The sequence below is a fragment of the Rattus rattus genome, chromosome 2, assembly GCF_011064425.1.
Source record: "Rattus rattus isolate New Zealand chromosome 2, Rrattus_CSIRO_v1, whole genome shotgun sequence".
Taxonomy (NCBI): domain Eukaryota; kingdom Metazoa; phylum Chordata; class Mammalia; order Rodentia; family Muridae; genus Rattus; species Rattus rattus.
The window spans coordinates 22,390,790-22,418,637 of NC_046155.1; the positions used below are offsets into that span (position 1 = coordinate 22,390,790).

General features: G+C 41.3%; 1 protein-coding gene and 1 non-coding gene across 2 annotated transcripts in view; one reads left to right on the top strand and one right to left on the bottom strand.

Moving 5' to 3' along the window:
* The window catches only part of Trpm3 (transient receptor potential cation channel subfamily M member 3), an 851,352-nt gene that overhangs the window by 180,592 nt on the left and 642,912 nt on the right, over positions 1-27,848 (top strand).
* LOC116895036 lies at positions 6,784-6,915 on the bottom strand. Its single transcript, XR_004387222.1, has one exon. It is a non-coding gene; the product is annotated as a small nucleolar RNA SNORA17 (small nucleolar RNA).

Consider the following 27,848-nt stretch of genomic DNA (forward strand, 5'->3'; position numbering starts at 1 on the left):
CTCTCCCCTGCACGCACAGATAGTAACTCAAAAGAAAGCACAAGGAAGTACAAGATATGAGCATAGGACGTAGGCATACTGTGCACCTATAGACCAACTTCCAGTTTGAGTCATGAAATTGTACGGGCATCCTATGCCTACTGTGTGCTTGTGGAGTCAGAGGGCATGTTTCTAGGCTAAATGATAAGATATATGTTTTACTAAAAGATCATTGCTAGATATAGAGCAAGTGTCTCTAAATAGCTACTTAAAACACTTCCCTACAGCTCAAGTACAAATTTCTGGGGCGATTTCATTATCAGAAAATGTATCCTTCGTGTTCGAATTGCATTTTCATTTTGTGAAAGTCAGTTTGTACCTCTCCATGTCTTCATTTTATGGTGGTTATCTCTTCTCCTTGGCTCTGATCCCCTATGACTTTATTTAAGGTCTTCTTGTTTTTTAAATGTCATCTTCACTACACCCTGTGCATTTCTACTAGACTTCATCCTCTACACGAAAACTTTACAAACAATGTTAATCACTCAAAGACATCTTTATCCTGCATTCAGTCCAGAGCATAAAGCTTTGCTTAGAATGTAGTTGAGAGATTTGGCTCCCCTGCCTGGCTAGGCACAGATGTCTCCTGTATCTTGTGTTGAATCTGGTCTAGGTAACACATCACGGAGCTAGAGATTGGAACTTAACTCATACACTTCCTATGCATCATGAGAAAGCAAGTGAAATATAAATTTCAGAGTGCTGTGTTATTCTTTAAACGGACCTCCATCGAGTTTCAGGTCTAGATGATCCAGCTCTGAGCATGCACCTTGATGAAAGAGGCAGGCAAAATTGTGGTCTTCAAGGATTTTAAACTTCACTTGAGAAGGACAGGAAATAACCAACCTAATAAAAGGCAAGTAACAGGATATGCATGTGTGTGAGAAAGAAAGTAAAATGAGTGGTTTCATAGACTGTGGGATGGTAGGGTCTCCTTCAATTAGCTACCGGGAGACCAGCATGAAAAGATACAGTACTTACTCTTGCTATCTAAGAATTGTTCCTCAAACCAGAAGATTGAAATACAGTATTTTGTTTGATTTTGTTTTTCTTTGTTTATTTTGTTTGTTTGCCACATAGTAACTTAGGAATGACTTGGCTCTGTAGCCATCTCAAGGTGTGAGGAAGTTGCTTGTGTGTAAATACTTTACAGGGCTTGAGTATCACCTTCCAAGAAGGCTTACGTCTACTGACAGTTAGCACAGAGACACCAGTCCTTCCCTCCTGGATCATTCTGTTGGAGCCAGGGAGAGTCTTCATGGGAAGTTGACGGACTCTTCCCCAAAACAAGAGACCCATGAAAGCATTGACATAGAGAGCCTCAGGCATCTCATGCTCTATCCTTGAAGGTCACATTCTTACCATATACTACTGGTCCCATAGGTTGGTGTTGATGGTGGATAAAGGGAATTGTCACAGGATGTGCGTACCAGGAAGAGAGCATCTGTAGGAGTCACCTTGCTTCTTCTTAACATTGTAGAGTTTAGGGTAGACTTACAAGGAAACTAAGTGTTAAGTGAACACCGAGTGAGGGAGGTCATTCCAGTTAAGAGAAACAGTGCTTTCTAGGACTCCAAGAACAGGGAAGCTAGGTGCTATAAGGAATGCACCCATCATTTGCTGCGATAAGTGTCGGAGTTAGATGGGGTGACTCTAGCATTCTAGGGCCAGGTTATAAGGTTTTATAAAGGTCTGAGATATATTCTAAGGGGAATAGCACTACTGAAAGTTCTTAAGCTGATGCCTTTTCCTGTGGGAAGGATTTTCCCATGATGCTCCGCTCCCAGTATATACTGCACAACCAAGTTTGACAAAAGTATACTTCTGAACAAAAACTAGACTGGGCCCATAGAATTCTAATAGTAGGCAGAGTAAGTATGATTCAGACCGTTGACTTTCACCCTCCACAGTCATGCTGTGTGATCTCATATACAATGAGACAGACCGAGATTTAATATTCACTTTGTATACCAGCACTGCTTGATTGATCGGTCACTTCTCCACCTCACATGTATCATAGGCTCAATACAAGTTATCACACGGACCAATAACCACAAGCCATTTTTACATTATCTACACAAAGTATTTCAGTTTCTAAGCATCTTAGCCCTGGTCATCTGCTCCTCAGACCTGGTAACAGCTTCAAAGATCAGGGATGACTCCAGGGTGGCTGCTGGAAGAGTCTGAGATGGAGATGCCAAGGAATCTCTGCCTTTCTTGAGCACGCTACAAGTTATCAGAGGTTTGTTGCATTCCTGTGATGATGATGATGGATGTTGTCATTATTTCTCACCCCTGAGAATATTAACAAAACAATACTCAAAAGCCCAGCTTCAGCCCTTCTAATTTAGAATATATAAGGTTAAACAAATGACCATTTATATTTCTGGATTTTTTTTAAAGTGTCGTCACTTCAAATAAGATATGACATAGGGACTTTCAAGTCCTGAGGGAGAGAGCAGCAAAGGTCTGAATAAGAAATTTCCCTGTCCTTCCAAATCTCCCCGGGACCTGGTAGAAAGACAGAAAAGTGCAATCTAGTGCACATAGCAAATTAATAGCCAATAGCATACTCATACATTTATTATTCACTCATTTATTCATTCAACAACTATCTGCTGTGTGCTGCTAGGGACAGCCATTTGCTGGACTCCGAGCCACGGTGATAGATAAAGCCAAAACATGTCTTGCTCTCATTGGTGAGTCTATTTGTAAGGGCAGCAAATAGGATCATAAATGTCATTTTTATGACATTTTGATACATGCTAAGTAATGTAGGGTGTTAGAAGAGTAAATGATAGTGGAGAGATGGGTGTTAGCTAAGGTCTTCGGAGTCTCTTTTAAGGGGGTGACATAATGTGGAGACTTGGAGGATGACATAAGGAAGTGAGGAGGTCAGGACACAGGTAAAAGCAAGGAGAAAATAAATACAATATTCCAGGCAGAAGGAATAACTTCTCTGACACTCTCCCTGAGTTTATCATACAGGAATAACAGTTAAACTTTGTTCATTTTTTTTATACATCGAGTCATGTGGAATTAAAAAGAACTTTTAAAATTTTACATAACTTTTTACTTTCTTTAAAAAATTTTATGAAAAGTATTTTTTTCCATACACTATATTCTGATCATAATTTTCCCAGTCTCATCTCCTCCCAGATCTTCTGCACCCAAACAGCCTCTCATTTTTTCTATTGATCTTTAGAAATCAACAAGAGAATAAACAATAATAATAATGATAGTGATAATAATGATAGTAATAATAATAATAGAAAAACAGAAGTATCACACACACACACACACCTCATAAAAACACAAAAATGAAAAATAATATTCAGGCAAAAGGTTGCAAGTAAGATTTATTAATGCCCAAATAAAACAATATGAGGCAAAAACATCTCCAAAACTACTTTTGAGTTGGTTTTGTGTTTCCTGTCTAATCCTGGACATGGGGACTGCCCTTATGTGTGGTTTATAAACCCAGTGAGACTCCATTGGAGAGAACCAGGTTTTTCTCTGCCAGTGGTTATCCACTGGAGATGTTTCTTTTGATTAGGGATGGGTGCTTGTGTCTAGTTCCTCTCTCAGTGATGGAACCCTATCTGGTTGGACCTGTGCAGGCCCAGTGCATGCTGCCACAGTCTGTATGAGACTGTATGTGTGTCATCTCACAACTGGGGCATTATGCAGAGTGAGAAGTCTTGGAACACTCAGTCTTAAATGAGACGGCTTCAACTCTCCACCCGCTACCCACCCAGGACCCAGAGAACTGCTCATAAGACAAGGAGGAAGGATTGTAAGAGTCAGAGGGGAAGAAGGAGATTTCTTTTTCCTGTAGAAAGACATAGCATTTCAAAGGATTAAAGTTGTAACAATTAATAGAAATACTGAATACTATGTTAAGTAAATCAATCCAGTACTGCATGGTGTCATGTATATAAGATACCTGTGATTTATGATTTATGTATGAGATACCTTGTGTATGGGTACTCAGCATTAAAGAACCAGTGACTGCCACAGACTGGAGAACATAGGAAGTGCAAATTTGCCAACAACTGGCACGAAGCTCCAATTAAGCAAAACAAAGAAAACTGTTCCTCTGCAGTATAACATGGAGCCTTTAGTCCATAAAAGTGTATTACAAAATCTCAAAACCTTAAGAGTCTGGATTGCATTTTTATCACAGAAAATAATTAAGTATCAAAGTAAAGCTACTTTTATTTATGTTTCTGTGTAGCCTCACCTGCTTATGGTATGGGATCTGGTGACAGGTATCAGTTCTCATCCTTTAGGCAGACGGGAAACAGCATAGCACACTGGATGACACTCAGGATAAACTACAAGTGCTCAAAGGGAACTTGGAATGCAGTGTCTTTTGATTAAAAAAATACAAGTGACAGCGTCAGGTTTCAGTTAAGCAGCTCCCTTGGATTTAAAACGCAAGAGGGAAAAATAGAAAAAAGCAGACACTGGCTCAGAAGATGGGGGGAAAATGAGTGGCAGTCAAAGCATGCAGCCGAATGTTGGATGTTAGAGCAACATGAGCACATATGCTGATGCCTTTTCCTGTGGGAAGGATTTTCCCATGATGCTCCACTCCCACAACACACCCATGGACAGCTCTCAGCTGTGTACACAGTGGAGAGGGCAAAGCATTTGAAGAGAAACTTCAAACCAATGCTGGGGTAGGGAAGCCTTGGAAGCGGTTAGTACACTGGGAATCAGATGCCTTGAACCTTGGTTGCTATGGTGGGATCACAAGGCAACGGGTATTAGCACACATCCACTCAGATCACAAGGAATCACTTCCAAAATATTACAAATTGTTATTGTTTAATCTACTCCCTCATATCCAAATGGTTGCTTCTTCTAAAGGACACGAAAGAGAACAATTTCAGTGAGCTCCTTAGAGAATTTAAGTTGCTGTCAGAAACATGCCTCCTCCTTCTCTGATCACCTATCTGGTGTCTACAGGACATGCAGTATTGTGTTTAAAGAATTCTTAAAGATTACAAAAAAAAAGAATTGGAGCTAGAGAGATAACACAACTTTTAAGGGCCATTGCTATTCTTCTAGAGGACCCAAGATTGGATACAGGAACCCATGGCAGGTGGCTCACAAATGCTTGTAACTCCATTTGAGAGGCTCTGATTCCCTTTTCTGGCTTCCCTCTTCTGGCTTCTGCAGATACCTGAACATCTCTCTCTCTCTCTCTCTCTCTCTCTCTCTCTCTCTCTCTCTCTCTCTCTCTCTCTCTGAACCTATTTAAAAACAATTGTTATTTTAGATACTTTAATTTTTAAACATATTTTATAAGCAATATAGAAAGAGGGGCTTTATTAACCACATTTTTTCTTTGTGCTATATAAATTCTAATTGATCTTTTTTTAACAAACTATTGATTCTTTATGAATGTCACATCATATACCCCAATCCCATTCATCTCTCTATCTGCCCTCTACCCTTATAATCTCACCCACAACAGAGAAAAAATTCTCGTGTGAAAGATATAGTATGTCACAGTGTTGTCCTACTGTATACAGTTCTGTCTACACTTCCTTGCTTGCAAATTTTCACTGCAGTGACTCATTGGTCTGTTATGAGGCCTCTGGCTTCTGGTACTCTATCCATACTAGTACCTCATTGGGACTCCACTCAGATATCCTGTTGTTGCCCTGTGTCATGGAGATTTTGTAGTTTTGGATCTGTAGGACCAACCTCTTCATACATTCTACCAATTCATTAATGAGGTAGATGTTGGGGTGGGCCAGCTCAGAGCCCTGGATCAGGGTCCGAGAGATATCTGAGTCACCCTAAGGTCTCTCCTACTCTTTTGCCCTCTAGCTGGCTTGCCTGCAACCCCTGCTCCCAGGGTTAGCTCTTCCTTCTGCCCAAGCAAGCCAATGAGGACATGGCCAGTTCGCCACCTCTCACAACCCATGACCAGTTCTCCAGCCCTACCATAAGTAGAAAGGGGAGAGATTAGGTAGGTCATTTTTTTCACCCACATCACCACACAGCAAACAAGTATTGGGAGCCAGGTCTCCCATGTTCACACTCCGACTAGCTTACCCACACCCTCTCCACCCCCTCCCCAGGGTCACGTCTACCGTGCTACCCAGGCAAGCTGCAGGACCTGCTTTCCTGAGTGCTGAAGCTAGTGAGGGGTGGGGACAGTTCTTCTGCTCTCATGACCCCAGGGTTAGGTCTCTGAGGTTGTCCAGGTGAGGGGTGGGTCCAGTCTTCACAGTCCTCAGACATCAACATCTCCCTGGGCAGCAGCCTACACCAGGGACTTCTGCCTGGCCTTCAGTGGTAACAGAGCCCTTCTGCTGCAGGGCCATGGACCTAGATGTGGCCCTCAGTGGCAGCACTGTCCAGGACACCACCATCACCTGATAGAGCAGACTGTTCCTCACTATCGCCAAGTCTCAAGTTCTGCCTCTCTTTTTTGTGCCATATCCTTCTCTTTCTCTTTCTCTTCCAATTCTCCAGCACTCACTTGCTTCTCTTAGTAGCACCCAGGGATTCTGAGTGTCTGGGGTCATCTCAGGAGTGGTCTCAGGCATGGTCTGTCCTTCCTCCCCATGCAAAGGCCTCCCTGCAGTGTCTGATTGATGGTTATCTCAGGCTAGCTCCTTCCGGCAAATGCATGTGTGTTTGTCTGCGTGTGTATGTGTGTGGGGGAGGGGGCGGTGTACAGTCCCAGGTTCTGTTCTTATAGTCTCGCTTTTTTTTTCCGGGAATGTTAGGCTACTAATCATTCAGATGTTCATGGGTCAGAATGCTCAGTATATATACAGCCTCTCTCCTCTCTGCTGCCAACTGACAAACATGCAGCATAACAGCCACACTTGCAACACTTCCAGGGGCAAGCTAAGTAGTCTTTTTTATTAATTCTTTTAAAATAATAAAGTTTCCACATGCAGATTTAAGAGATTTAAATGCAAGAATACCTTTCTTTGAAATCATACAAATTAAATGTATTTCTTTGTTAAAACACCTTGTGGTGGGACTTAAACATTCTTTATGTAGTATTAATGACAAATGATTACACCCACATGTACCCAGGACATTCATCAGGATTCTTTTAAATGTTAACATTGAGAAAATTTTAAAACTCTATCTTTTGATAGAAAGGCTGATCTTCGGGATGCAGAGGTAGAAAAATGAGATGTTTTATGATGTGTGAAATGAGTACAAAGGAAGACAATATGGTGGGATGGCTCAGTGTGCAGCGTTCAGATATGCTCCTCTGTAAAGATGACCTTGATTCTTTCCCCCAGTTTTCTCCTACCCATCAGGAGGAAAATGGGGGCTTCTACCTCCTACACTGGAATTTTCAGAGGTCAGAAAGGGCTGGTGCATGACCTCTTAAAAGAGTGACTATGACATTTTTATGCTGTTTGGGACCTTCCTTTGGCTCATTCAATGCACTGAAATATGCCCATCAACCAACCTTACTGAGGAACAATCAAAGAGTTAATCACGTGTTGTGAAATGTCCTCAAAGGCATTTTCATCGTGTTTTTCTACCAGATGGTAGAGAGCGGGGAGCAGCATCTCCATAATATTTTCTTCTTCAGGTTTTTTCCCTTTACCCCCATGGTTCATTTCTGTTCTTCTGCTTGAGACTCTTAACAAATGAGTCAAAAGTGAGTCACACCAAGCAAGGAGCACCAGGGAAGACTTATTCAGGATGAAACTAGAGTCGCATGTTTGAGATCTCCAGTGGCTGATTCTTGGATGGATTTTGTGGTCATGGACACTTTGATGTGCTGTTGACAATATGAAGGTACGTGAGTCAGAATGCCTTAGGCCTCAGGATGGTATCCTGCAGAGACACCAGTGCTGAGATCTCCCATGAGTGCCCCAAAAACTACTCCTCAGAGAACTGGAATAGCAAAGATGTTGCTGCAGACTCTCCTAGGAATTTTCTTCTCTTGGTCTTAGAAATAAATTTCCAGTAAAGCAAAGCCTTTGCCTATAGTTTTTGTCTTCTCTCTCCTGAAATAGTCTCATGGATTAATTCCCAGAAAATATAGCTGAAATTGTGTCCCTACAATAGATGTCTTGTGTAAAACTCAGCATTCTACGCTCTCATTTTTTTGCACCTTGACAACTCCAGGTCTCTGCGTTAGTCATCACCCATTACAAAGGAAGCTTCTCAGATTAGGCCTGGAGTTAGAAGTCAGTTCGGCCGTGACACCCATTTAGAAGGGTTACATTAAATCTGACCGTCTAATATTCCATTCTGCTTATGTTTCTAGGCATTTCCCAGGGTGTTACATTCTGATTATTGTGTGCAGTTCTGACAACTGGACATTTGGATATACTGCATTGTGAGGATACTTAACTACAAATGTTCTACAAATTTTAAGACTTATGTATTATGAGTATCCAAATGGCATTACAGTGCATACCTTTCCCTGCTTCTTATTGACCAAATTTGCATCATTTTTTTTGAAGATCACATAGATTACTGGTATCGCCTAATGTCCATTTTGTCAAATACCTGTTGACTCTTGTCTCCATACACTTAAGACTCAAATACATGTGTGAGACAACTCAAGTTCTTCACCTGCCTGCGAGTTGTCTCCGCCAGTCTGTACGCTGCATAGTTGTAGCTCACAGCTTTTGTTTGGTCCCTGGGAAGTTATATGAAGACCCCCAAGCCAGGCACAGAGTGGCTTTCCACACTTGGAGTTCTTTCTCCCCATCTATGTGGTGAACTCCTCATACCCCACTGTGCCTCCAAATAGCGCTTCATTAGTAAGACTTTCCTAGACACAACAATCAGACTGCTACCTTTTGAACACTCCCAGGATTTACCTTGCACTAAAACCATTTGTATGTAGCTCACCTTGTATCCTAGACTGGGCCTTATAGTTTGCTTATGGTGTGTCTTTCTTAAGTGATTCTCGTGATGAAAGCTTGATCCCTAGTTGGTAGACCCCCATTGGTGACAGTGGCTGTATCCTGAGAGCTTTGGTCTCACAAATGGATCAATCCATTGTGAGCTTCGGGAAGACACTGAGAAAAGTGTGTCTTATTGTTAATGTTTTCCTCTGGGTCTCTCTATTCTATAGCTACTGTGTATACTACATGCTCCTGCTACCATGATGTGCCGTGGTAGTTCTGGGCCAAAGTAAGTGAACTCAGCTAACAATAGACTGAAACCTCAGAAGTCACAAGTCAATGCATATTGCTACCCACATAAGTAATTTCAAGCCTTTATCACAGTGCTCTAACTAGGGGACTCCTGACTCGTCAGCACTATTCACTGCTGAGGGCCCAGCACTTGCCATACAGTTTATGTTGAGTCTGGAAAGGAATGGTGTGCCCCTGTGGTAGGGAGCAGATGGAGGACGCCTCCATGTAGGAAGTCTGAACTGCAGCAAGTTCCCAAACACTTGGGGACTTCAACCATGGAAATAAAAATATCATCTGCGTCTGAAGCCTGACCTCACTGCCCACTGGTGCCACAGGCTCAAAGCAGACCCTGGGCATTTTTAATGTCAGGCTGTTTAATAACTGCCCCCCTTACTTTCATAGTCACCATACCTCTGAGAGGAAAAAGGGAGCAGCCTTCAGAGGGCCTGAAATTCCTGTGGCATATGTTGTGACTGGAGTCCTGGAAGGAGATCAGAGGGAATACAGTAAATAGGGATCTTTTTTCCTTTTGATTTAACCACTCGCTCTTGGTTGGCTGTAGATCATTCACTTTTAAAAACAAGATAATTGTGGCAGCAGCTGTCTATAAGAAGCAAGAGGTGAGGCTCGCTTCCCTGCAGGAGAAAGGACATTCACAGGATGTTTTTTTCAAACTTAGGATCTTATAGTGTACTTAGTTAAAATGGTCAAATTAAGACAGTTTTCCACCTAAAATAATGAGCAGATCATAAAGTGATATACTCGTTCAGGTTCACTGTGACCAGAGATTGATTCTGTAGGCTGCAACATTTTTAGGCTTATTTAGAAGGACAATTAAAAAAAAAAAGATGTTTAAGAAGTACATGAGGGGAAATCGCAAAGGGATCAAAGCACTCTTTGCCCTTTTTGGACGTTCAAGTAGGCTAGACAATTAGACACGTGGGATCAGATGGACAAGTGTGCAGGGGTCTGCCTGGTTTCTTACATCTTGTGCAGCAGGAAACTGAGGCAAATGCTTAGACCCAACGCCTTTGGCCTACTCGAATCTGCAGAGGCTGCATAGGAACAAACACAGTAAGTGGAAAACTCTAGAATAGCTTTTCTGAAATGAAAGTTAACTTTGAAATTGGTGTGTGTGTGGGTCTTCCTGTTGCTGTGTAGAACTCTTCAGTCATTCTTATTCAGGGAAGGCAGGAAGGGAGATTCCTCTCAGTTCATTGCTTCATTTTTGTCGAGGGTCCTTATGTACCTATAAAGCTTTCGCAAACTAACTATGTGCTAGACAGGATGCTAACCTGCTTTGCAAATTGCAGGCATTCTTTAAAGGTAGCTTTACTAGGTTGCTCTTTAGACAACTCCAGATTAGTTTCCTTTTGAAGAATTACATTTTAAATTATTAGATGAAAAGTGTAATGTTAACCATGTAACCATGTATGCTATAGCCTTGTCGAATGGCTACTTCAAATTAATGTATGCATCACCTCAGCTTTTTCAGTGGGAATGCTTAAAGTCTTTTATATTTTTTTATTTCTTAGTACAAAAGATATCTCTCCCTTAATTGGAGACTAAATATCTCAAGTATTTAAAACATCGTTACTAATGTACTTAGCCTCTTGTCCAATGTAACTTCTGCACTATTACTTTAACTGAAATGTATGCTTTGCTCAGAGTTTCATTATCACACCCTCCCCTGGTCCCTGGACCCTGATCCCTGCCCCTTCTGCATGACCGCTGACCCCTGGCCCCAACCCCTGGCAACCCCTCATACTCTGGGCTACTATGAGGTCAGTGTTTCTAATTTCATGTGTACAGCTAAGATTGTGCTATTCTGTGTCTGGCTTGTTTTACTTAAATGGGGTCCTCCCGCTTCATCTGAGATGTCTCGAATGGCAAATTTTCGCTGTTTAAAGGTTAATACACATCTTCCATGATGTGTATTTCCCCAGTTTCCTCCTTCAGCTGATAATGGACATAAGTCGCTTCCATATCTTGGTCATTAGGAGTTCAGTTATCTCTTTAATGAACCACTCCACTTTCTTTCAATGTACGTGCAGTGTTAACTGGGCGCTCTCATTTTGTTTTAAACCTCTCTTCCATGATGTTTCTCACAGTAGCTGCTCTAAAGTAGTTTTACCAGACAAATTTGAGTGCAACATTTCCATTTTAAATATTTGAAAAGAGCAAATAGAACTTGAAAGTAGGTCCACATGCCTGACTCTGGCACAGTGAACATTGTTTTGGTTATAAAGTGTTTTTTGAGTGGTTCTTCCGTGTCACAACATAGCTTAAAGGCATTTTTAGCCCCTAATGACTACATGGAGGAGATACACAGATTCACACAGATACACACACACACACACACACACACACACACACACACACACACACTCTCTCTCTCTCTCCATTTATTGTCCTGCATTATGCATGTAGGACAGCAAAAGTTACTCCTGGTTGAGAATTGCTGACTTGTAGTTTATGGTTCCCTTTAATTTTTTTTCATTACCTGCCTGTCTGCCTTCCTATCTAATCTATCTGTTTGTCTATGAGATAGAGTTCATTGTGGTAGATGTGTGGAAGTGGGAGGTAGGACAGCCTGAGGGATCCAATTCTTCTATCATCTGAGTCTCAGGGAATGAGCTCAGGTCATCAGGCCTGGTGACAGAAGCTGAGCCTTCTTGCCAGCCAATGCTGCTTCTTAATATAAAGCAAACACTGACATGGACGCCAGTAAGCCTGTTGTTGTTTGTTCTGTAATAAGATTTTTTTTTTTTTGTAGTCTAGGCTGGCATCGCACTCCAAGCCCTCTCCTCTGCCTTCTTGCTTCCAGTATTACATACATGCACCGCCACCCTGGAAAACTACAACTGATAAATGTTTTCTTTATCCAACTTCCATTGAAAACTTTGTGGTGAATTGGGTGTGAGAGAGGCAGGAGTGTGTAAGAAACTGTTCCCTAAGTTCATTGTTAATAAAGAAAGCAGCTGCATGAATTAAGTCATTACGCTATGGGATGTGACTGTAATTCTGTAAAGGTTGACTCTGTGGTGCCTTGGCAGCCTGAAGGATGTGCAATCAAATTCAGAGGGAAACACTCAGAGAAGCTGAATAATGGATCTTCATTACTCTCCAAAATCTTTTACCTGGGTATAATCTATCTACTCTCTGGGTCAAATGCAGAGGGATTGTGAATCCAAATCACTAAAATTCCTTCTTGTAAAAGTTGTGCGACATTTTATGGAAAGTTGTTCTTAGAGGGTGAATTTCGCAGTTTTTTGTTGATTAGAATTGATGTGGGAACTTCTGTTGATGAATGGGGAGTTTACAATAGTATATCATCATCATTTTCAAAATAGGAAGAAACCAAATTAACATTAGGTTAACAGTACAGTAGACAGGAAGAAAAGGGGTGGAAGCCAGCACATCAGATAAAAGTTGTAAAAAGCCAGTTGCCCTGCAGAAGCTCATCTGTACCTTTGGTAGACAGTTACCATGTGCATTGTGTTTGCCTCTGAGAAGAGCAACAAGAAGAAATCTTTTCTGAGCACATTTAAAGTTCTTTCTTTTTTCTTTTTAGTTTTTCTTTTTTATTGGTTATTTATTTATTTACATTTCAAATGTTATCCCCCTTCCCAGTCTCCCCTCCACAAACTCCCTCATCTCCTCATAGCCCTGCTTCTATGAGGGTGCTCTCCCACCTAACCGCCCACTCCTACCTCACCGCCTTAGCATTCCCCTATGCTGGGGCATCGAGCCTCTACAGGACTAAGGGCCTCTCCTCCCACTGATGCCAGATAAGGCCATCCTCTGCTACATATGCAGCTGGAGCCATGGGTCCCTCCATGTGCACTCTTTGATTGGTGGTTTAGCTGCTGGGAGCTCTGGGGGATCTGGTTGGTTGATTTTGTTGTTCTTTCTATGGGATTGCAAAGCCCTTCAGCTCCTTCAGTCCTTCCCCTAACTCCTCCATTGGGGTCCCCCTGCTCAGTCCAATGGTTGGCTGCAAGCATCGGAATCTGTATTGGTCAGAGCCTCTCAGGCAACAGCTCTACTAGATTCCAGTAAGCAAGTGCTTCTGGGCATCAGCAATAGTGTCTGGGTTTGGATCCCTAAGTGGGGCAGGCTCTGGATGGCCTTTCCTTCAGTGTCTGCTCCACTCTTTGTCCTTGCATTTCCTTCAGACAGGAGGAATTCTGGGTAAATAGTTTTGAGATGGGTGGGTGGCCCCATTCCTCAACCGGGTGGCACACCTAACTACTGGGTACGGTCTCTACATGTTCTATCTCCCTTTTGTTGGATATTTCGGTTACTGTCATCCCCTGTTGGGTCTGGGAAATTCTATCTAACCGACCTCCACACAGGGAAATTCTATCTAACCAACCTCCACAGAGCTCTTCTGTAGATTCTTCTGAAGCAACTCAAATACTACTCTGTGACATTAGACCTTCAGCGGGGTTCCCTTTGCTCCGTCCCTCCCTGGTAAGATGTTACAGTGACTTGTTCCTGTGTGGCCCAGGATTGAGGAGGAAGGGTGGAGACGAGCTTCAACCCCCAGATATGGATACTTCCAATGAGGACAGCAACAGTTGGCTCCCTCCTCACTCCCAACCTGGCACCGTGAGGCTGCCTGCCCCACCATCAACCCTAATAAGAATTAATTACCAGAACAGTTACCAGGTTTCACTCCTTATAAGATCCCCTACCCAGCCTCTGAGTATACAGATGAAGCATCCTCTAACACCCCTGTCCTGGGCAGTGGTACACAGCCACACAAACCTTGTCCTGGAGACCCTATCCACCTCCCCAGGGGCAGAAATACTTGCTTTCTCCCCCATACTCCCAGTTCTCTGAAGATGTTCTGGAGTGTGTGTCTCTGCCTGTACACTCACCTCCTACCAAGATCCCACCTGTACCCACCCACACCTGGCTAAGCTGCTCTCCCTCCAGTCCAGCCCACTACACAATGGGCCTGGCTCCCAGCAGAGGGAAGCAGACCTGGATGGTATTCACTCTGCCCTCCCTCATTGCCTCTTTCCGTGCCCACCAGTTGCTTGTCTTTGCTACCCATGTCAATAGTTTTATTTACCCAACCTTCTTTCCCATTGACTTCTGGTTCTTGCCTTTCTATCCACTAACCTCTTGTTTCATATTAAAGCTTAAATATGCCCTCCCTTAAAATGGTCCCTACTATGATCTCATTTCCTTTTCAGAGCATTCTCAAGAGTGGGAATTGTTATTAGTTCAGTTCTGTTCCCTGACGTAGCTTTGAGAATTCATAAGAATAATGTACCTTCTGCACGCACATTTTTGGTGAGTAATCAATCACCTGTACTAGAATATAAGCTTCTATTATTCCATTGATTATTTTCTATTTTGTATATATGAGTGTGTGAAGAGTTGCATGTGTGTTCAGTGTTCATGGGGGCATCAGAGGGATCAGACAGGAGTTACACATGAATCTTAGCCACCACATGTGTGCTGGGAACTGCACATGGGTCCTCCGGAAGAACAGCAAGTACGATAAATGCCTGAACCATTTCTACAGCTCAACTATAAACTTCTTTTAAAAAAACATTTATTTTTTGAAGTTAAAATACAATTTCATCATCTTTTCTCCCTCTGTGTGTGTATTTTGTGTGTGTGTATTCTTTATTTATATATCCTTAAATTCATAAATACAATCTGCTCAGTCCATATAAAATTACTTGTATGAATATATTTCAGGATTGGCATTGGATAACCAATTTGGGGGCTCCTCCCTGGGGAAAACTACTTCTGCTATTCTCAGAATACCTTAGCTGCCTCTAGTTCTTTGCCTAGAATTGAGGCCCTGTGAGATTTTCCCTTTCATATTAAATGTCTGTGGGTGTTGTCCTTGTCCAGGTCTTGCTTAGGCAGCCATGTTGACCAGACTTCTTGAGTTTAGCTTCTCTGGCATTTCTAGGAGGTACAATCTCAGAGCAAATTTACCAATCCTCTAGACCTTAAAATCTGTCTGCCCTTCTTTTGCTGTGATGATCCCTGAGGCTTAGGTGCAAGAGTTGTGTTAAGGATTTACCAGCACGGGGGTGGGGGGGGAGGGGGGCTGGGGATGAGCCCTGCACAATCCTTTGTCCTCTGCATTTTGATCTGTTGTGGTTTTCTGTAACAGCTTCTGTTGCAAGGAAACATTTCTCTTGTGGAAAGTAAGAGCCATGCTTATCTGTGGGTATACGGATAGACATATAGAATGTAGTTAGGAATTATACCAGTAAAGTGGTGGTTGTAGCATCTCATCCAAGGTCCGTGACTTCACTCGCTCTGGGTAGTTGGCCAGGTTTCCAGTACCTGGTGTGATTTCCCTCTTGTTGAGTCCAGTGAGAGAGCTGCTGGTTACCACAAGGCTGTGAGTGCCAGCACGGTTCTCTCAGGGATTCCATCCCATGTTGTTCTTTTAGGTAGAACAGCTGGGTCAGACCAGTGGTTGCTTCCCTCCCTTGGAAGCTTTCATGGCTCTTTCTGATTCCATGAAAGCTAGTCATCAAGAAAGAGGTTTTCACGTCAGATGCAGCTAAATCCTCTGTGAACTATCTCCAGGGCCATCAGCATTAGGTCTTCCCTTCAGCCTCTGGAAGGCAAGCAAGGGATCAGCAATAGCCTGTATTTGGGTAATCTCTTGAAAAACTATGCCCAATAACTCCTCATGCCTGGTACTAGGTAATTGATGTTTTTTTCAGGGAGCAATATCAACCCAGATAGAAATCTTGATCTATACCCTACTTGTATACACAGACATATGTATTCCTTTGAGTTTTTTTAGAGAATTATTGATATTTTACCATTCTCCCTCCTTTTTCTATATTTCTCTCCTTTCTCCCTCCCTCATTTAAGACTCCCTGTTTCTTCATCTTTCCCTCCTCAAATCCCTTGTTCCCCGTCATTCCCTTCTTTATTTCTCCTCTTCCTCCCTCATGTTGGACCCTTTTCCTTTCCTGGTTTCTGCAGCTATTTCCGGTTATGTACCAACTCCTGAAGATTTAGGGCTAGAAACTGCAGATGAGCTAGAACTTGGGACATTTGTCCTCCTGGGTCTGGGTTACCTCATTCAATAGGATCTTTCCTAACTCTATCAATTTACCTGCAAATTTCGCAATTTTATTTCCCTTTACAGCTGACTAGTATTCTGTAGTAAATATTTATTGCATTTTCATTAGCCATTTGCTGGTTGGTGGACAGTGAAGTCCTTTACATCTGCATCTGTCTCTAGAGATCAGCAGAAAGCGTGGCCCGGCAAGTGTCTGCAGAGCGTCAAGCCCTCGGGGCCTATGCCACAGAGTGGTATAGCTAGATCGGTAGTTTTATTTTTAGCGTTTTGGGGATTCTCCACACTGGCTTCAGTAGTGGCTGCACCACTTTGGGATCCCACCAACGGAGAAGGAAAGCTCACTTTCCCCGTACCCCTCAGGCATCGCAGTCAGTGGTTCTGTTGATCTTGGACTTTCTTCTGGGAAACAGTGGAATCTTAAAGGTTTCTTGATTTGCATTTCCATATTTACTAGGCACAATGAACATGCTTTGAGGTTTGATTTTGTTGTTGGTGGTGGTTTTTTGTTTTTTGTTTATTGATTTTTTTAGTTATTTTGTTATTTTCTTTTGATAACTCTCTGCTCAGGTCCCAAGCCCATTTTATGAATGGACCATTCCATTGTTGTTGTTGTTATTGTTGTTACTGTTGTTGGAATCTTTGGGTTTTTTTGAGTTCTTTACATATTCTGAATATTAACTTTCTGTTAAATGTATAGCTGGCAAAGATATTCTCTCATTCTGTGGGCTTCCTCTCTACCCAGTTGCTTCTTTAGCTGTGCAGAAGCTTTTCAGTCTCATGAGGTCCCGTTTGTTGTTAGCCTCGATTTGTGTGCAAGTGGAGTGCTGTTCAGAGAGTCCTTTCCTCTTATACCATGTGGGGTGCTGCCTATGTTTTCCTTAGCACTTTTCAAAGTTCAGGTTTCATATTCAGGCCCTCCATCCATTTAGAGTTATGCAAGGTGATAGAAATGAGTCAGCCGTGGCTAACATGGCTCCAGGGACTAACCTAATTGAGGTGGGGAAGGAGTGGAGAAATGGCAGAGACACATACAAAGGAAAGCTGGGACCTATGTGCTCTGCCTTCTGATGAGGAAACATCAGCACTTTGGAACTTCACTGGGTTTATTACAGGCAGCTCAGCATTGAAGAGGAGGCAAGGTTATTGCATACCACTGGACAAAGAGGCGGGTTTAGCTAATCTGTAGGAGTGGTCTCAGTGTGGGAGCAGTCTTCAGGCCATAACATGTGGGAGCGAAAGCTAAGGTAGACATTTAATACCTCAGTCCGTGGGAGTGTGTGTGTGTGTGTGTGTGTGAGAGAGAGAGAGAGAGAGAGAGAGAGAGAGAGAAAGAGAGAGAGAGAGAGAGAGAGAGAGAGAGAGAGAGAGAGAGGTGCCATTGACAAGGCCATGGCCTGTCTGTCAATACACATTTACCCAGGACTTTACTGGTCTTCTACATTTGGGCATCCAAGACAATAACAAGAACTTAATGTCAGGGACTAAGTCTGTTCTGCTCATTATGGTCTGATAAGTGCCCAGACAAGTACCCAGTTCAACAAATAGCTTCAGAAACATTCTTGAAGGTAGAAATAAACGAGCTAATCTATTAGGTGATCGATCAGCTCTAATTTGATTTAAAAATAACAACAACAAAAAACCCATTAGGTTGCTGATAGATGTAGAAAGGAAAAGGAAATATTTGGTGACTTCATTGAAAATATACAGTATAAGGTTAAATATTTTTGTTTTGCTCTTATTATGTAAGGGATTTACCAAATTATTTCTCAAACTAGATAAAATGAATTTTAAGATGTTTCTTTCCTATAGAATGCTGCTGATACTGCACTGTTAGAATTGCCTACGATTATGTCACTACTTTAAGCTTTATTATAACAGTTAGTACTTTTTACTCTATTAATGGCAGCCAGGACCTTTCAGGCCTTAAATTAATGACAACGTTAAACAAATACTTCATTGTTAACACTGGAGTCTAAAGTAATTCCCCACTGTAGCCACCAGATGGCAGTGTCCAAGAAAACCTTTCCTCAGTTAAGGAATTCTTTCTTCAGCCACTTGGTGGCAATGCTCCATTGTTTTCCAGAGCAAGGTGACTCCAGTTTCCCTCTAGGTCCCTGTCTGCATTGTGTTCTGTTCTGCAGTTGTCTCATGGCACCCCTTCACCCCAAAATCCAATTCCAATTATGTGTAATGTTTTTAACGAGATGTTTGGACCAACTTGTGGAAGGATATTAATCATGATTTTTTTCTTTCTAATTAAGCTATATTTTTAAATCAAAAGAAAAAGTCCATGTTTAAAGAAAACAAAAGTCTATGTAGATGTCTTTAAAGTCAATGAGAGGACTGTATGAATACGTAGTAATAAAGAAAATATTTATGGGAGTGGATATGTGTGATGTCTTTAAGGCTTTATAGTTAGTTTTTTTGTTTTGTTTTGTTTTGTTTTTGTAGCATTATGCGGTTGGATTATATTATAATTTCACATAGGGACCTTCAAACTGCATTTGCTGTAGTAAAACCCTTGACTGTTTATGCTTTCACTGTTTATCACTTTTAAAGATTCTCAGGGAATACATGTACAACCACATCAAATGCTCCAACGTAATTGAGAATTTGGAATGATGGGAATAATGCAGGCAAATTAGTGTTTTAGGGTTGTTTTGGTACTTCTAAGAGAGTCGTAACTTTTCTTCCGAGTCTATTGGTATCCTCACTAGCTTACTTTGATCCTAACAGAATTTCGGGTGAGCCCTTGTGAGGAAGTTTTAAATGATTGTACCTTTAGGTACTGTTCTTTCGGAGTGTGCAGAGTGTGTTCTCGGTGAGCTAGCCTGGGAAGCAAGCCACTTCTGAGAGCTTTGGAAGTCGGAGGGCTCATCCCACGTGAAGCATTGCTTTTAGCACCTTCTGTAGGGGAGCCATTTGTAGATGACGTAAAGCCCATTGCAGATGCTCTGTTCTGAGTTCCTATGGGGGAAAAAGAAACTTTTAATGTGATACTTTAAATGTATTCTTTGAGAATTTCACACATGTATACATTGTATACTTCTTATATCCAGCTTGCCCATCAAACTACCCCCCCATCCCACCCCAACCTATCTTTCTCCCAGGTTTGCGCTCTCTTCTTTTTTTTCCTTTTTATAACCTGAAATCAATTCCGTACTGCCTGTATGTGGGTGGGTGGGTGGGTGTTGGGTCATCCACTGTAGCATGGGCACCCTATCAGTGCCCACACTCCCAAAGGAAAACGCTGCCTTCCTCCCAGAAACCATTGACTACAAATAGCTGAGGGGGTGGGGTGGGGGAGTACCTGTGAGCCCCTCCCTCATCCGTCCCTGCATGAATTCTTTATCTGCAGATCCTCAAGGGGTTTTTCTTTGTTTTTTTGTTTTGTTTTTGTTTTTTGTTGTTGTTGTTGTTGTTTTGGGGTTTTTTTTTGTTTTTGTTTTTGTTTTTGTTTTTTGGCTAAGGCTTTCTTCGTTCAAGGCGTCTTGCTCGGGAGGCTCAGGTCCATATCCGGCTGTGTAAGTGTATAGCAGTAACTGGACGCTAACACATGACTAACACGTGACGAAAACAACAAGGCTCTCTGTGAGGGTCAGGGCTGAATGGGAAAGTCAAGACCACAGTATATAACAAAGTCATGATTGGCTGGAAAGGCAATTGATATTGCCTTGTGGAACCTTAAAATCAATTAAGATCAGATTAGCAGCAAACAACCGGGTAAAGAAAACAAATGCTCTCCTAATTGACATGCAAAGGTATGAGGTGACCTGGGCTGGTCCCAGGTTGGTTAGCACACAGCCTAAGGAATAGCCTTTCTGACTTTCCCTTCTACCTTCCCATCTGTTAGCTCTGTCCTCTGGCCTGTCTCTTCATGGTCACTAGTTCATTTTGTGTACTTGATACTAGAGTGTCTGAAGGAATAAAAGACAATCTAACTCCACCCAAAGGCCCCAGAAGACAGCACCCTCGGGTTCCTTCGGCTGGCGTTGCTTGGATACTCATTTCTGGGTCACTCAGTGGTGAGGTAATTTGATTTCCATCAGAGCTTGAACTCCTAGCTTATCACTAAGTCACTTAGTGAAGGGGCGAATTTCCCAGTGGAAAACATGGAAGGAGTGTAAATGGGTTTGAGCTTGGCAAGTAACCACTGCTGATGTTTCACTTTGCTCACAGTCGTGGGTGCTGTGGGAGAACATGAACACAGCCAGTTGCCAGAGGAATGGGAAGGTCCTTGGCCTCTCGGGTGTCTCTATTCACAGTACAGTGGTCCACTCACTTTTGAGGTTATACTGTTAGCCCAGGGAAGGTTGCTTTGTTTTGTAGCATAGCAAATATCTTCCCATTCATCCCCTCTAAGGCTTTCGTTTAGCTAGTAAAATGAATCATTTGTTTGCAAATAAATATTTAAACTAATGAGCGTTCCTGCTTTGACACATGGTCCATAACGGTTGAGCAGTGATCGCGAGATACCAGCAATGTTTAGGTAGCACAGACTGGTTGGATTCTGTGTTCCGTATGAGGCCATAGTCCACCACGGCAGTAAAGCACCCGAGTTAACAGGTTAAATGGAGGAAACCTTGGTTTTGGTTCCATGCTTTAAAGGTTTCAGGCAATGACCAACTTGTCACATTGAATTTCATCTGTGGTGAAGCATCGTGTCAAGATAAGGATCACAGGACGGAACAAGGCAGTTAGCTCTTGGTAGCAAAGAAGCAGAGGTTGGGATGGAGGGCAAGGTGGGGCTGTGATGCACCATCTCCCAGGTATGCCCCCAGCTGGAAGACAGCCCTTGGAGACAGACCTGCAGGAACATTCCAGAGCCAACCATGATCCTGTAGGGACTACCTCTTTACTCTGAGATAACCGTTGGGCATATCTTACAAAACAAGGTCTGCTTGTTGTGAATCCCGTCAAATGACCACGAGTCTCCCTTCCTAACGTTTGAGGATGAATACCCCACCCCCACCCCCACCCCCACCCCCACCCCCACCCCCTTGGATGGTCACTGTTACTTTGTGTATTTGACTTTCTCTGCCTTTTTCTGCTGATTCCTCAAGTTTTGTCTTCCCAGTTCTCCGGGACACGGAGGCCGGACCCTTGAGAGTGTCATTGACTGTTCCTACACGGAGTTGCTAGCCGCGGCGGATTTTCTCAGGAATTGTCTTGTGCATGCCCAAGCTGCCGCTATTTCTCAGCGAAGTCATTTTAGGTTCTCAGAGATCACTAGACTTTCTTCCCCGAATCTGTTCAACAGTCTGGCATTTTGAAATAGGGTTTCTGTTTTGCTCTTTTTTTACTTTTATTAAATGCTCCGAGCGGTAACCTTTTAGTAACCTATATCTGCTTTTCAGTACACTAGAATTACGTGGTGCACACGGAACCTAAGGAGGCTAAAATGGTAGTAAGTAGCTACCGAGTACAGAGAGAGCATTAATTAAAGTGTCTCGCAGCTAAGTCTTCTCGATTAAGGAGATAAATTAGAATGGTTGGAATTTACAGAGGCCAATTTTGAGACGGCAAAATAAATCCTATTTTTAATCATACCCTGAAAGTAGGTTGACGTAATTGTAGGCAAATGCCAGTAAATTCTGTGAAACCAGTTATTTATATAAATGGCTATTACATGGGGGTGCAACTCAGTCCTCGTTGTTACTCCTTAAAGTCACTGTTTGCTTCTCTTTTTATTTCTGCTTAATTCCAATCTCGAATCCACATACCAAGTGCATGAAGGGGCCACACCTCAAGGACAGCTGCAGATTCTGATCTTCTCACCTCATTGACTTTTCTCCATTCAAAATGTGGGCCAGCAAGATTTTTCAGTAGGTGAAAGCTCTTATTACCAAGACCGACAGCCTGAGTTCAAATCTTGGGACCCACTTGGTAGAAGGCGACAGCTAACTTCCAAGAGTCATCATCTGGCCACCGCAAAACACGCTATGGCACGCCCCACCCCCACACCATGTCACCCACATGTGCACAGGCATTAAATTTTTCTTACATAAAATTCCATTACATTTTATTTATTTCTGTATGCATAAAAAATAATTAAATAAAATGTAAAGATCATTTAATCAAAAATGTGACCGATGTTGTTCATGGATTTGGCAAATATGCTTTTCTTTCTAATTGTTTTTTTTTCTCAAATATACATGTTTTAGAGCTTAAAAAATAAAGATCCAATCACCAAGGGCAGATCAGGAAACATTATTTTATTCTTTTTCTTGTTTTTTTGTTTTTCCAGACAGGGTTTCTTTGTGCAGCCTCGGCTGTCCTTAACTAGCTCTGTAGACCTGACTGGCCTTGAACTCACAGAGATCTGCCAGCCTCTGCCTCCCAGAGACACAGGAATCACTTTCCTCAGTCTCCATCTAAGTACCATTAAGTAATTTAATGTCTTAAAACGTTGATCAAAACCTCGGTCATACTTCCATATTCTTTATCTACTGGTAATTTAAGGTCCTGGCTCATGGAGAAAATGAAAGCCAGTCTTCAGTAGTGTGACTAATTTGTCTTAACTCTTCGTCAGTGCTGGAAATTGCCCTGCACTGGACAGCATGTTGTCTTTCGCAATAGCTGCTTCAATCCCTGTGTGCTTTGATGTATTGTTCCCTTCTTATTATTCTCTCCTGAGCCTTTTCAGTCAAAGTCCTTCTAGTTACCCAGTCTCTGTGCTTTAAATCCTTCCCTGAGGAACCATTCCCTGAGGAGGCTCATCATCAAGCAAAGGCTCTCTCTTGTACCTTTCACCTCTTCATATAGTTTCTCTTTCCCGCTCTTTCCACGTCCTCTATTACTGACTTGCACGAAGCCAACACACATGCAAGTTCTCCCTGGTTCTTACGACATCTTAACGTTTGCTGGGGTTATGCTCCTGTTCCCTCAGGAACTTCCATGAGGCACCTGACTGCTAGTGGAGAATAATCTTCACATATCTTTATAACTCATCTATACTTCCCAGTCTAGCCAAAAGAACCCCTCACAAGTGCTTCTCCCAGAACCGTCTTTGATCTCCTGGTGCTGTGGGATCATGGATACCCTGACACTGTGGTGGTGGCCACACCTCTTCTCATTATGTTCCAATAACACGGGCTGCTCTCTCCACTACCCTGAGCTACTGAGTCCTTCTCAGCTTCCGTACTCCACTTTAGTGCCATCAGCCTTCTCCAAACACACAACTCAGAGACAGCCAGGCATGCTCTACATGACTAAAATACACTCCTTGCAGGGACCACACTGCTTTAATCATTAGTAGGTCACTTTCATTTTTCTCTGTTAGCTAGACTACCTTCCCTCCTCTCCACCCTAAGCATTTAGCAAAGCACCATGTCCATAATCGGAACGCCAAGGCATTAGCAGAGATGGAATTACCTGTTATTCAAATGGCTTACATTTTAAAGTTATCTTTGTAATATCTTTGACAGTTATAATGGGAAGTAAAATACAGTTCAGATCACAGAGATCATAGTCGCAGGAGCAGAGTTAACAATTACAAAAGCAACACACTGTTCACATCAGGGATATTAGCCATGTTAGCATTGGTAGCAGTGGGCTTCTTTTTCTTGACAGGTTCTGAGTTGAATACTGCATAAATCACTTTTCAGACAGCCAACTTACCTACCATTCCTGTTTCAAAATTCATGATCTTTTGTTGGCACTTCATTCTGTTGACAAAAGTCAAGCCTAAATTAATAGCTATGCCTCTTTATTTAAGCTGGCAATGACCAGGTTTTCAGTGTACGACTGAGTTTATCCAGGTTGTTTGGCTCTGGGAGCCTCAGTATTTCCTAAGTCGCCTGAGCATTTAGTAGATTCAGCCTCTAGACCCAGAAGTCGCCTAGAGATGTTTGCCAGTTCTCCTCTATGGCATCAGTGATCTAAACTGTGTGTCAACATTCCCTCGGGATATTTCATCGGTGGTCACAGCTGTGCTCTGTGCATACCCAGTGACTTGTACTTTAGAAGATAAACCATAGCTCGTACCTAAAATGCTGCTTTCCATGTCTCCCTGCTGCACTAACAATATCCAGAACTGCTAAGAGGCAATGATTTTCCTAGTCGTCATATGGGCGATGTGGGTTATGTTTTTGTCTTGAAATATCCTTCCAAAAGCAATAAAACATGAGTCACTCTGACGCTCTGTGCCCACTGTCGTAGTGAACAGCACTGCATAGTGCTGTGAGGTGTCTGATAAAGCCAGCACCCTGGTGGGCCTTCCTTTTTCCCTGGAACCTTTAAAAAATAATATTAGTTCCCACAGAGTCCAAGCTAATCATTTTCTTAAATGTTTAAACGTAAGACAAATCTGTGTGTACCTCTTAGGATGCTTCTATCTTTGCCTCTTTCTATTTTTTTCCCTCCCAAAGCAGCTTAGAGTTCCTGACATTTCAGCCAGTGAGATGATGAAGCTTCAATATGTTATATCCCAGAATTCCTACATAGAAATGATAAGCTGAAGAAAATTTCCATCCGCGGTTATTTTTATTTGCTGAAGTGACTGAAGTTTTGGCTAGACATTGTTAAGGACGGTGACTGAAAGTAGCTACGTGGCTCAACAGGGAGAGACATTGTATATTTGATGGTCTACACACTAGAGATTTCACATTTAAAACTGTGAAACAAGAGGACAAGTGGGGGTGCTTCAGGGTCTACGTGCAAGCCCTTGAATTTGGTTGAAATAGACAATGTATTGTCAACTTACATACCCGTGAAGCAGCAATACTTCGGAGGCAATTTCTGGGTTTTGCTTTTGTTGAGAAAATTGAAAGTTAACTGGGATCATCTTAAAAGCTTTGCAAAGAAAAGAAATAATTTTTAAAGAACCCGAGATTCATAAAAGGGTTAATGATTTAACAAGTGACGAAAGTGTGGCCTATATCATAATAAATTTCATCATAGAAAATGTAGTGTCCTGATAGAAGACATAAAGAGTTCAATTAAAATTCCGTCCCTGGAAGGACCAGTATCCCACTGTATGGATTTTTCTCAGCAGACTGATCTCAGATGGGAAGATTGCACATCCTTTTAGTTTGACCTAGAAATGTTAATACTTATCCCCACTTACAGGATCCCATTCTGCATTTATTTACTTATTTTGCAAAGCTCTTCAAGAAAAGAAACCACCATCTTAAACTCCCATCTTTCCTCCAAATGAGGGAAGATATGTTCATTGTTGTTAAATTTTGGGGTGGTTAATGCAAGCATTAAGACGTTGACATTTTCATAAGCTATCTGTACCAAAGACAATAATTACTTGGATAAAAGGTTAGTTGACTAAAGTCACAAGGTACTGATGTTAGCTAACAATCATGGATAGAATGATTTTAACTCTTTCACCGATTCAAAACATTTATCTAATGCTCATTCTAGTAAAAGGTATGTCAAGTATAGAAAAATGAATAGATCATAAGTCCTACCCTACAGGAACTGGGAGCTAATGCCCCTACCAGGATTTCTAAAATGTGGGCCATGAGTTAGAGCTGATGTGGGGAGCCATGAAAACAGCTATCTAAAGGCATCATAATAAAAAAACTAATTCATAGTGAAATGTCTCATAAATCAGAGTTGCTTCAAGCAGCAGCCAATTGAGTTATTACATGAGTTCACCAAAGCCTTGGTTCTAAATGCACAACACAAAGAATACCGCTAGAAACACTTCAGCTCAGTTCCAGAATATCCGTGTTATTAATTACAGTGTGTTCCTACACAGACGAAGTTTCTTGATCTTACAGGAACATAGTGGCTAAGTTATGAAAAAACCACTTTTTTCCTGGTATTATTCCTCAGTGTGTGTCAGATCTATAGATGTGTTCTTATGTTGTGACCTTCAGTTCTTAAAACTGCTGTGTGAGTTGCTGACACTAGTTTGACAATAAATAGCAAAGTGTATTTTCAAGTTTCTTACATGATAGGCCAAGCATAACTCTGCCATTTTGTGTTTATGTAAAAGTTATCTATTGTGAATGATAAAAAAAACAAAATATCAATAACACCAAAATTAGTAGATGATTTACAATTAGTACCAAACACTCAGCAAAGATTTAATTCTTCACATAAGAATGAGCAAGCATACTGTCTCATAAGTAGGTAAATTTGTTTTCATCTTTACCAGATCATAAAATAATGCGCACTCAAAGAAATGTCTAAAACTAAAATGCATTAGAATTCACCTCCCCTACTGAGATGCAAAAAAAACCCAACCAACCAAACAAACAAACAAAAAAAAAAACAAAAACAAAAACCTCAGAGCATTCTTGCCGATGGGACTTGTAGAGAACTTTGAGAGAAATACCAAGTTTCAGCTTGGGTTAAACTATTAACACATAATTCACCAAGATTCCACTCATTGGCATTAACAAATATTTATGCAGCAGCCTTTGCCTGGGAAATACGCTCTTATAAGATGTAGTATTCACCTTGAAGTGCGTGACTGTTTATATATTATATCCAGAAAGCAGTGGTTTTTAAAATATAAGGTTCAGCCTTCATTAATTATACAAGCTTTTCTGAAACTTCTTGAGTGTCTTGGTTTTGTTCAATAAGAAATTTTGTATGTGTTGAATCGAACAACTCACATGACCAGTAAGACTGCTTCATGGATTTCCTGAGGATATTTGTAGAATTCTTTACCTGTAAAACAATGGATTGCTTTATATTTAGTTAAAACATGAGTTTATTTTCGGAAGTGTCAGTTATAATTAAAATGATCAGGACCAGAAGCTATTTATTACATGCCACTACCATTTTTACCTTCTATGTGGGAGAAAAAATGTAGCCACTAGAAAATGTGCCTCAAGTGTATCATCTTAGTGGAGAATTAGCCTGGACAGTTTCATTGCAGGTTGAATTCTCAATGTCTATAAAGATATATGCTTTTTTTCAAGTACATTGAGAAGTAACTTAGAAGAAATTAGATACTGTCCTTTTTTATGTTTGTTTTGTCTACTTAAAGTATCTGATGTATAATTAAATGATTTATAAACTTAAAAACATTTTAATTGTGTTTCTATTTATATCCTTATATACGTAGGTCCCATAAAATGTTCTTTGATCAAAAGGGGTCATGAAAGGAAAAGTTTAAGAAGTTTCAGTCTGGTCATCTTCTCTTCCCCTGAAAATCATTTTGAAGATAAAAACAAGAATAAAATTACTCCCAAAAATCTAGATACTAATTTGATGATGAGGTAGAAATTAATTATTTTTAAATTTATAATATATAATCTATATTTATAATATAAATTTGTAAAATATAATATCTAGTTCATATGGGAAAGTGAATCTTCACATTTCTGTAATGCACTCTAAGATACATGAAATTATCTCTTTGAGTTATATTTAGATGTCCTAAAGATATTTTCATTTAATCCTTGACAAAAGAATGAAACTTTTCAAGCAAATAAATTATTATGTGGAAAACATTATAAATAAATCCCACAGTCTGTTCTAATTAATTTTATTTTATAAATATAATAAAATACTTTTCTAAATGTGACAAAAAAAACCTAAATAGACAAAGCCACTCTGTTTTGGAGACACAGTATTATTATATCATACCATAGATGCAAGAGTTAGGA